We start from the raw sequence: 10,955 nt of genomic DNA, 5'->3' as shown, positions 1-10,955 counted from the left end.
TGATAGACTGTTCAACTGTTCACATAGAAGGGACACATATGGTTTTCTAAGCATTTTTCTTTGGGGATCCCCTTCAGCACAGGTTGATGGAGCCTCTGCTGATTGTCTTTGCTCTTAACCTATTGCCGGTAAGAGTACCCTGATGAAACTACGGATTGGAAAGGTGAGTGTCCCTGGAGTCAAGGCAGTCATCGACCTGATGTAGATAACTTCAGGGTTTCCTTTTTGGATCATTTTCCTAAAAACATGTGTTCAGCTTCTCCTCAAAGCCTACCACTCTGATTCTCACAGCTCCCTACTTTTTCCGTTGGGCCAGAAGGTGCCACCTCAACTTTTCCATGGTTTCAGGATACTATCCATTTTGCACACTACTGTGCATTTCTACTTGAATAACAACCTAGAATTGTATTGAGCTTCAGTTTCTATAGACCTCATCTAGCTGGTCGGCCCAGGTCTCCACTTCATTCTGGGTGCCTTCAAAGTGGAGGTAAGGCCAAGTAGTTTATGTACATATCTGTTGTTTATTTACTCTAGGATCTTCCACTGCACTTGGCACAGTGCCTTACATGTAACAGCTGTTTAATCATCTATTGAATGAATATATTCCTATGGCACCATTTCTTTTTATCTATTTAGTTTATCATGTCACCATGACCATAAGCTCTTTGAAGCATTCATTTATAAAATTATTCACATGAAAAGATGCTCAACATCACTAATTATTAGAGAAATGCAAATAAAAATTATAATGATGTATTATTCTTTTTATGTATTATTCTTTTTATTATTCATTCTGACTGACATAATGGCCAACATCAAAAAGTCTACAAACAATAAGTGCTAGAGAGGGTGTGGAGAAAAGGGAGCCCTCCTATACTACTGGTGAGAATGTAAACTGGTGCAGCCACTATGGAGAATATTGTGGAGATTCCTTAAAAAACTAAAAATAGAATTACCGTATGATCCAACAACCCCACTCCTGGGCATATACCCAGAGAAAACCATAATTCAAAAGAGATACATGCACCCCTATGCTCATTGCAGCAGTATGTACAAAGGCCAGGACATGAGAGCAACCTAAATGTCCACTGACTGATGGATGGATAAAGATGTAGTACATATAAATAATGGAATATTATTCAGCCATAAAAAGAATGAAACAATGCCATTTGCAGCAACATGGATGGACATAGGGGTTACTGTACTAAGTGAAGTAAGTTAGAGAAAGACAAATATCATATGGTATCACTTATACGTGGAATGTAAAAAATCATACAAATTAACTTTTTACAAAACAGAAACAGATTTACCGACTTAGAAAACAAATTCATGGCTACCAAAGGAGAAAGTTGTGATGGAGGGATAAATTAGGAGGTTGGGATTAACATTAACACACTCCTCCTACATGTAAAAGAGATAATGAACAAGGGCCTATTGTATAGTACAGGGAACTCTGCTCAATATTCTGTAATAACCTATGTGCGACAAGAATCTGAAAGAGAATAGATATAAGTATATGTATAATTGAATTACTTTGTTGTACACCTGAACCTAACACATCATAAATCAACTATATTCCAATATAAAGTAAACATTTTTAAAAATTTACTGAATGCCAGCTATGTGACAGGAAACTTTTTAAAAAAGGAATGAACATGCTTAACTCTATTAAATATTAAAACATATGCTCTTGCACAATAATAATGTGGCATACCTGGAGAGGGAAAGTGACTCACTGGGCAGAGAGTGTCTTCAGTCATCTAGTCACAGATCATTCCAGGGCCTGGAGTTTCTCTCACCACTGGGACTGAGATCTAGGAAGGGCAAGGGTCCCAGCGCAACATACAGGATGGAGATCAGATTTGGGACACTTTGTGACAATAACTACAGAATCAGACTTCTTGTCAACTGTGGGCTTCCCCAAACAAGTTGGAACTTGGTGTCTTAGTCCATTTGGGCTGCTATAATAAGAATATCATAGAGTTTGTAGCTTAAACAATAAAAATTTATTTCTCAGAGGTCTGGAACCTGAAAAGTCCAAAATCAAGGAGCCAGCAGATTTGGTGTCTGAGAGCCTGCCTCTGGCTCATAGGTGGCTGTCTTCTTGCTGTGTCTTCATAAGGGGGAAGGAGCCAGGGAGCTCTCTGGGGTCTCCTTTATAGGACACTAATCCCATTCATGTGGGCTCCTCTCTCATGACCTGTGTTCACCCCAAAGGCCTCACCCCCAATACCATCATATTGGGGATTGGGTTTCATATATGAATTTTGTAGGGGTGCAACCATGCAGCCTATAGCACCTGTCAAGTACAACTTTGCTCTTAGAAGCACCAGGGCATGCTGGGAAAACATGGCCTTCAGATCAAGCAGGATGATCTCTTTTATCACTTACTATCTGAGCTTCCACTCCTCTGACCTGCAGAATGAAGGCACCTAAACCTGTGTGTTTGTTAGTCACTTAGTCGTGTCCAACACTTTGTGACCCCATGGACTGCAGCCTGCCAGGCTCCTGTCCGTGGGATTCTCCAGGCAAGAATACTGGAGTGGGTTGCCATTTCCTCCTCCAGGGGATCTTCCTGACCCAGGAATCAAACCTGGGTCTTCTGCACTGCAGGCAGATCTTTAACCATCTGAGCCACTAAGGAAACCTCTCCATACATGTTGTTAGTGTTTAGTTGATAAGTCATGTCCGACACTCTTGAGACGCCATGGATTGTAGCCCGCCAGGCTCCTCTGTCTCTGGGATTGTCCAGGCAAGGATACTGAAGTGGGTTGCCATTTCCTTCTCCAGGGGTTCCTCCTGACTCAGGGATCGAACCTACATCTCCTGCTTGGCAGGCAGATTCATTCTTCACCGCGGAGCCACCAGGGAAGCGCTCCTAAGCCCAGAGGACACCTAATAAGGAATAGCTATCACAATGTCTCACAATGTCTTGACAACGGAGTTGATACAAGGCTATGCTCAAAATGTAGTTAAAGGTTAAAGTACTATCTCTGCCTTTTCTTTCTTTTAACATTGAAGTATCCACTTGCATTTTCTGCTCTTCCCCTTATACGACTTTTTGTTGTTGTTTTATTTTTATTTATTTATTAGGCTGCACCATGCCGGATCTTAGTTCCCAGACCAGGGATGGAATCTGTGGTCCCTTCATTGGAAGCATGAAGTCTTAACTATCTGGGCCTCCAGGGAAGTCCCCTAGCTCTACTTTTTCTAATCAGAACTTCATAAGGCTAAATGATAGCATCGTTTTGGAGCCTAAGAAATGAGTGCCTATTATAGAACCGAACTGTCAAGGGACGAGCTAAGGCAATAATCAATCCCTTTACTGCAGTGCTTCAACCATACCCATTTGTAATAACTATTTTAATGCTCTGTATTAGTCAAGGTTCTCCAGAGAAACAGAATCAATAGGATATATATAGATATACAAGAGGAGATTTATTATGGGAACTGGCTCATGTGATTATGGAGGCTGATCTGGAGAGTCAGAGCAGCTGGTAGGATAACTCAGTCCAGGTCTGGAGGCCTGAGAACCAGGAGCACTGATGCCTGGGGACAGGAGAAGATGGATGTCCCAGCTCAAGGAGAGAGAGGAAATTGCCCTTCCTTCACTTTTTTTTTTGATCTATTCACACCCACAAGGGATTGCATGGTACCTGCCTGCACTGATGAGGGCAGATCTTCTTCAGATGCTAATCTCTTCCAGAAACACCCTCACAGACACAACCAGAAACCAGCTAACTATCAGCTATCCTAGACATCCTTTAGCCCTGTCAAGCTGACACATAAATGATTATGTGCCTCATTACAGTGTTGAAACTCGTAATTACTAAAACCTATCTATGTGTATAATTTCAAAGAATTCAAAATAATACTCTGCAATAAAAAGGAGAAATAAAAAGCAACATGTAATATTACTTATATGTATGTAGTTCAATGTGTAGATGCTTAAGCACACTACATCAGAAGAAAAAAAATGCCTTCCCTATATTTTCATAAGCCCCCAGGAGGGTGGTTCTGCCTCCTAGCCAGTTCTAAGGGCAAGTGAAGTAGGTATTAGGGATCAGCCAACTCCTGGTACACAAATCTTCACCCTCTCACCCCCTCACATAGATGACTTCCCATCCCCAGCCCCTACCTTGACCCCAACACTAACAAGGAATGAGGTGAAGCATCCAGGATATGTTCTAGCTCTTTCTACCCTCCCCCACAAAGCCTCTCCAGGGCTGGGAAGATATAGCAGAAGATGTGGGAAGACCTTTGATACTCTGGGTTTCAGCCTCAGAGGAGAAGAGGGCCAGCAGGGCTCTCTGCTCTTTCTTGAGGACAGAAGAGAGCAGGGAGGTGGGCTTAACTGTCTCACCCACCTCTCACCACCCAGAAGGAACTAGGGACCTGCATTCTGACCCTAGCTGTCTCCAGCTTGCTGGGTGGCTCTCTCTTGGGTTAGCTGGCTGTGTGGTCCTTGGCTTCCCAGCTCTTCTATGGCTGGGGCAGACCCAGTTGACAGTTCCTTACTCCTTGAGGCTGGGCCTGGGTCTGCAAGTATGTGATGCGGTGGTTTAGTTGCTAGTACGTGCTGAGGGGTCCCAAAGCCTCCGGCACAAGGACAGTGTCGACTGCCTTCTTGCAGAAGGACTCTCTCACTGGCTGACCATGAGGCCACCACAAGGGTGCTCACTGGCAGGGCGGGGCGCTGGGGTGCACCAGCACAGTAGAGGGAGCGAGGCCTATCACTTAGGACAGGCTCTCTTTGGTCCTTTCTTCTCAGGAGCAAATGAGTCACTTGGATAAGACTACAAACATTTCCCCAAAAGAGGCCTCATGGTCAGAGCAACCCTGATCAGGGTCTTTGCTCAAGTCCAAGAGCCGGAGCTTCTCTGGCCACTGGGGAGCTATATTAAAGCCTGCCCAGGACTTGCTTTAAAGCTAGGGAGCAGGATTCTGAGCTCTTCTCTGGGGTTCCTAGCTACAGGGGCAGGGGCCCTGCTCTGAGCTGATTCTTGGGGCTGGCTGTTCCGCAGGGACCACCATCAGCTCCATCCCACAAGCAGGGGCCTGAGATGGCTGGCATGCTTCCTGGGAGGTCTGGCATTTCCTCTGGCCCAACTTTGGTGTACCCACTGCTTGAGTGGGGGAAAAAAAATGCCCACATAGCCAGATAAGAAGATGGTCTAATGGTGTCCCCTGCTGGTCCTATGGAAGACTGCATGGATTTGAGCCAGAAACACCAACGAGTTTCTCACTTGGGAGAGGAGACTGACTTTTTTTTTCTTTTCTTTTCTTATTTTATTTTATTTTTTAAATTTTAAAATCTTTAATTCTTACATGCATTCCCAAACATGAACCCCCCTCCCACCTCCCTCCCCATAACATCTCTCTGGGTCATCCCCACGCACCAGCCCCAGGCATGCTGTATCCTGCGTCAGACATAGACTGGCGATTCAATTCTTACATGATAGTATACATGTTTCAATGCCATTCTCCCAAATCATCCCACCCTCTCCCTCTCCCTCTGAGTCCAAAATTCCGTTATACACATCTGTGTCTTTTTTCCTGTCTTGCATACAGGGTTGTCATTGCCATCTTCCTAAATTCCTTATATATGTGTTAGTATACTGTATTGGTATTTTTCTTTCTGGCTTACTTCACTCTGTATAATCGGCTCCAGTTTCATCCATCTCATCAGAACTGATTCAAATGAAGTCTTTTTTACGGCTGAGTAATACTCCATTGTGTATATGTGCCACAGCTTTCTTATCCATTCATCTGCTGATGGACATCTAGGTTGTTTCCATGTCCTGGCTATTATAAACAGTGCTGCGATGAACATTGGGGTACATGTGTCTCTTTCAATTCTGGTTTCCTTGGTGTGTATGCCCAGCAGTGGGATTGCTGGGTCATAAGGTAGTTCTATTTGCAATTTTTTAAGGAATCTCCACACTGTTCTCCATAGTGGCTGTACTAGTTTGCATTCCCACCAACAGTGTAGGAGGGTTCCCTTTTCTCCACACCCTCGCCAGCATTTATTGCTTGCAGATTTTTGGATCGCAGCCATTCTGACTGGTGTGAAGTGGTACCTCATTGTGGTTTTGATTTGCATTTCTCTACTAATGAGTGATGTTGAGCATCTTTTCATGTGTTTGTTAGACATCCGTATGTCTTCTTTGGAGAAATGTCTATTTAGTTCTTTGGCCCATTTTTTGATTGGGTCGTTTATTTTTCTGGAATTGAGCTGCATAAGTTGCTTGTATATTTTTGAGATTAGTTGTTTGTCAGTTGCTTCATTTGCTATTATTTTCTCCCATTCCGAAGGCTGTCTTTTCACCTTGCTTATAGTTTCCTTTGTTGTGCAGAAGCTTTTAATTTTAATTAGATCCCATTTGTTTATTTTTGCTTTTATTTCCAGAATTCTGGGAGGTGGATCATAGAGGATCCTGCTGTAATTTATGTCTGAGAGTGTTTTGCCTATGTTCTCTTCTAGGAGTTTTATAGTTTCTGATCTTACATTTAGATCTTTAATCCATTTTGAGTTTATTTTTGTGTGCGGTGTTAGAAAGTGATCTAGTTTCATTCTTTTACAAGTGGTTGACCAGTTTTCCCAGCACCACTTGTTAAAGAGATTGTTCTGGAAGTATTGGCCACAGCAATCAGAGCAGAAAAAGAAATAAAAGGAATCCAAATTGGAAAAGAAGAAGTAAAACTCTCACTGTTTGCAGATGACATGATCCTCTACATGGAAAACCCTAAAGACTCCACCAGAAAATTACTAGAGCTAATCAATGAATATAGTAAAGTTGCAGGATATAAAATCAACACACAGAAATCCCTTGCATTCCTATACATGAATAATGAGAAAGTAGAAAAAGAAATTAAGGAAACAATTCCACTCACCATTGCAACGAAAAGAATAAAATACTTAGGAATATATCTACCTAAAGAAACAAAAGACCTACATATAGAAAACTATAAAACACTGATGAAAGAAGTCAAAGAGGACACTAATAGATGGAGGAATATACCATGTTCATGGATCGGAAGAATCAATATAGTGAAAATGAGTATACTACCCAAAGCAATTTACAGATTCAATGCAATCCCTATCAAGCTACCAGCAACATTTTTCACAGAACTAGGACAAATAATTTCAAGATTTGTATGGAAATACAAAAAACCTTGAATAGCCAAAGCAATCTTGAGAAAGAAGAATGGAACTGGAGGAATCAACTTGCCTGACTTCAGGCTCTACTACAAAGCCACAGTCATCAAGACAGTATGGTACTGGCACAAAGACAGACATATAGATCAATGGAACAAAATAGAAAGCCCAGAGATAAATCCACACACAGATGGACACCTTATCTTTGACAAAGGAGGCAAGAATATACAATGGAGTAAAGACAATCTCTTTTTTTTCTTTAAAGCACTGTATTAGGTAACTATTGCTGCAGAACTAATGAGTGGTTTAAAACAACAATGCTATTTCTATGAGTCAGGAATTTTGTTTGGCTGGGCACTTCTAGCTCTGAGTCTCCCAAGAGGCTGTCATGAGATGTCAGCAAGCAACTCAGGGACTCACTTCTGAGGTGGTACATTCACATGCCTGGCAAGCTAGTGCTGGTTGTTGGCAGGGGACCTCCCCACAGCTGCTTGCCTGATCTCACAACAAGGAGACTGACTTCCCCCAGAGCGAGTGATTCAAGAAACTGAAGAGGAAGCTCAGATGGCTTTTATGACTTGGCCCTGGAAGTCAAACACTGTCACTTGCACAATAGTCACATGAACCCGCTGTGATTCAGTGTGGGAGTAAACGACATGAGGGTATGAATTCCAGAAGGTGAGGATCCCTGGTGCCATCTTGGAGGCTGGCTACAACAGAAACCCACCATGTGCTAGGGTGTATGCAAGTAATACATAACAACTAGAGCATATGCATTGCAATTACTGCATCTTTTAATTTTGCTTAATTTCATAGCCGTAGTCACCATCTGCAGTGATTTTGGAGCCCCCCAAAATAGTCTCTCACTGTTTCTATCGTTTCCCCATCTATTTGCCATGAAGTAATGGGACCAGATGCCATGATCTTAGTTTTCTGAATGTTGAGCTTTAAGCCAACTTTTTCACTCTCCTCTTTCACTTTCATCAAGAGGCTCTTTAGTTCTTCTTCACTTTCTGCCATAACGTTGGTACCATCTGCATATCTGAGATTACTGATATTTCTCCCGGCAATCTTGATTCCAGCTTGTCCTTATTCTGGCCTGATATTTCACATGATGTACTCTGCATAGAAGTTAAATAAGCAGGGTGACAATATACAGCCTTGATGTACTCCTTTCCCAATTTGGAACCAGTTCATTGTTGCATGTCCGGTTCTGTTGCTTCTTGACCTGCATACAGATTTCTCAGGAGGCAGGTCAGGTGGTCTGGTATTCCTATCTCTTTCAGAATTTTCCACAGTTTGTTGTGATCCACATAGTCAAAGGCTTTGGCCTTTGAAGTAGATGTTTTTCTGGAAAACTCTTGCTTTTTCTATGATCCAGCAGATGTTGGCAGTTGATCTCTGGTTCCTTGTTCTTGTCTAAATCCAGCTTGAATATCTGGAATTTCATGATTCACGTACTATTGAAATCTGGCTTGGAGAATTTTGAACATTACTTTGCTAGCGTGTGAGATGAGTGCAATTGTGCGGTAGTTTGAGCATTCTCTGGTATTGCCTTTCTTTGGGATTGGAATGAACACTGACATTTTCCAGTCCTGTGGCCACTGTGGAGTTTTCCAAATTTGTTGGCATATTGAGTGCAGCACTTTCACAGCATCATCTTTTAAGATTTGAAATAACTCAACTGGAATTCCATCACCTCCACTAGCTTTGTTCATAGTGAGTCTTCTTAAGGACCACTTGACTTAACATTCCAGGATATCTGGCTCTAGGTGAGTGATCACACCATCGTGGTTATCTAGGTCATGAAGATCTTTTCTCTATAGTTCTTCTGTGTTTTCTTGCCACCTCTTTTTAATATCTTCTGCTTCTGTCAGGCCCATACCATTTTTGTCCTTTATTGTGTCCATCTTTGCATGAAATATTCCCTTGGTTCCTCTGATTTTCTTGAAGAGATCCCCAGTCTTTCCCATTCTATTATTTTCCTCTATTTCTTTGCACTGATCATTGAGGAAGACTTTATCTCTCCTTGCTGTTCTTTGGAACTCTGCATTCAGATGGTTATATCTTTCCTTTTCTCCTTTGCCTTTAGCCTCTCTTCTTTTTCAGCTATTTGTAAGGCCTCCTCAGACAACGATTTTGCATTTTTGCATTTCTTTTTCTTAGGGATGGTCTTGATCCCTGCCTCGTGTACAATGTCACAAACCTCCGTCCATAGTTCTTCAGGCACTCTGTCAGATCTAATCCCTTGAATCTATTTATCACTTCCACTGTACAATTGTAAGGGATTTGATTTAGGTCATACCTGAATGGTCTAGTGGTTTTCCCTGCTGCTGCTACTGCTAAGTTGTTTCTGTCATGTCCGACTCTGTGCAACCCCATAGATGGCAACCCACCAGGCTCCTCTGTCCCTGGGATTCTCCAGGCAAGAACACTGGAGTGGGTTGCCATTTCCTTCCCTAATGCATGAAAGTGAAAAGTGAAAGTGAAGTCACTCAGTCATGTTGGACTCTTTGAGACCCCATGGACTGTAGCCTACCAGGCTCCTCTGTCCATGGGATTTTCCAGGCAAGAGTGCTGGAGTGGGTTGCCATTTCCTTCTCCAAGTGGTTTTCCCTACTTTCTTCAATTTAAGTCTGAATTTGTCAATAAGTTCATGATCTGAGCCACAGTCAGCTCTGGGTCTTGGTTTTGCTGATTGTATAGAGCTTCTTTATCTTTGGCTGCAAAGAATAGAATCAATCTGATTTCTGTATTGACCATCTGGTGATGTCCATGTGTAGAGTCTTCTCTTGTGTTGTTGGAAGAGGGTGTTTGCTATTACCAGTGCTTCTGTTTGCTTTTGCCCTGCTTCATTTTGTACTCCAAGACCAAACTTGCCTATTACTCCAGGTAGCTCTTGACATCTCCAGTAGCATATTGGGCACCTAACGACCTGGGGAGTTCCTCTTTTCGTATCCTATCATTTTGCCTTTTCATACTGTTCATGGGGTTCTCAAGGCAAGAATACTGAAGTGGCTTGCCATTCCCTTCATCCTACTTTTGCATTCCAGTCCCCTATAGTGAAAAGGACATCTTTTTTGGATGTCAGTTCTAGAAGGTCTTATAGATCTTCATAGAACCATTCAACTTCAGCTTCTTCAGCATTACTGGGAACTTGTTAGAAATGCAAATTCTTGGGCTCCATCCCAGACCTGCTGACTCAGAAACGCTGTGCACAGTATCAGGGCTCTGTGTTCACATACCCTGCAGTTAGTTCTAATATTAACATGTGCTGAAGTCTGAGAAACACTGATGTATGTTAACTGCATCATCCCTGTGCTTGCTTTTCTGGAAGCCTACATTACTCCTGAGAATAGAACAATCCAACTGGCCACTGAGCTCTGGCCTCTGCTCTGGCCCCTCTTGTTCTCCTTCTCGTCGGTCACTGCAGATGTGAGGCTCAGGAGGTCAGGTTGTGAAATCAGTATGCCTGAGAGGGAGATCCATGCCAGCTTCGTGTGTGTGTGTGTGTGTGTGTGTGTGTGTATGTGTGCCAATTAGTGTGCATGCAGATTTCTGACCTCTAGTAAAGCTGTGTGACCTTGACCTGTTAGCAGGTATTTCCTTACCTGCAAATGGAGGTGATGATACACAAGTCACAGGTGTAAGCGTTTTCCACATACTACCTCACTTTATCCTCAGCACAGCCCTATGGAATCAGTACTATCATTATCCCCTTTTTAGAGACAAAGAAGCCAAGGCACAGAAAGGTTAAGAAACTTGCTCAGGGCACAGTTCTTAAGTGTTAGAACTG

This window comes from Ovis canadensis, chromosome 3 (genome assembly GCF_042477335.2).
Source record: "Ovis canadensis isolate MfBH-ARS-UI-01 breed Bighorn chromosome 3, ARS-UI_OviCan_v2, whole genome shotgun sequence".
Taxonomy (NCBI): domain Eukaryota; kingdom Metazoa; phylum Chordata; class Mammalia; order Artiodactyla; family Bovidae; genus Ovis; species Ovis canadensis.
Note: the sequence above shows the minus strand (reverse complement) of the source record.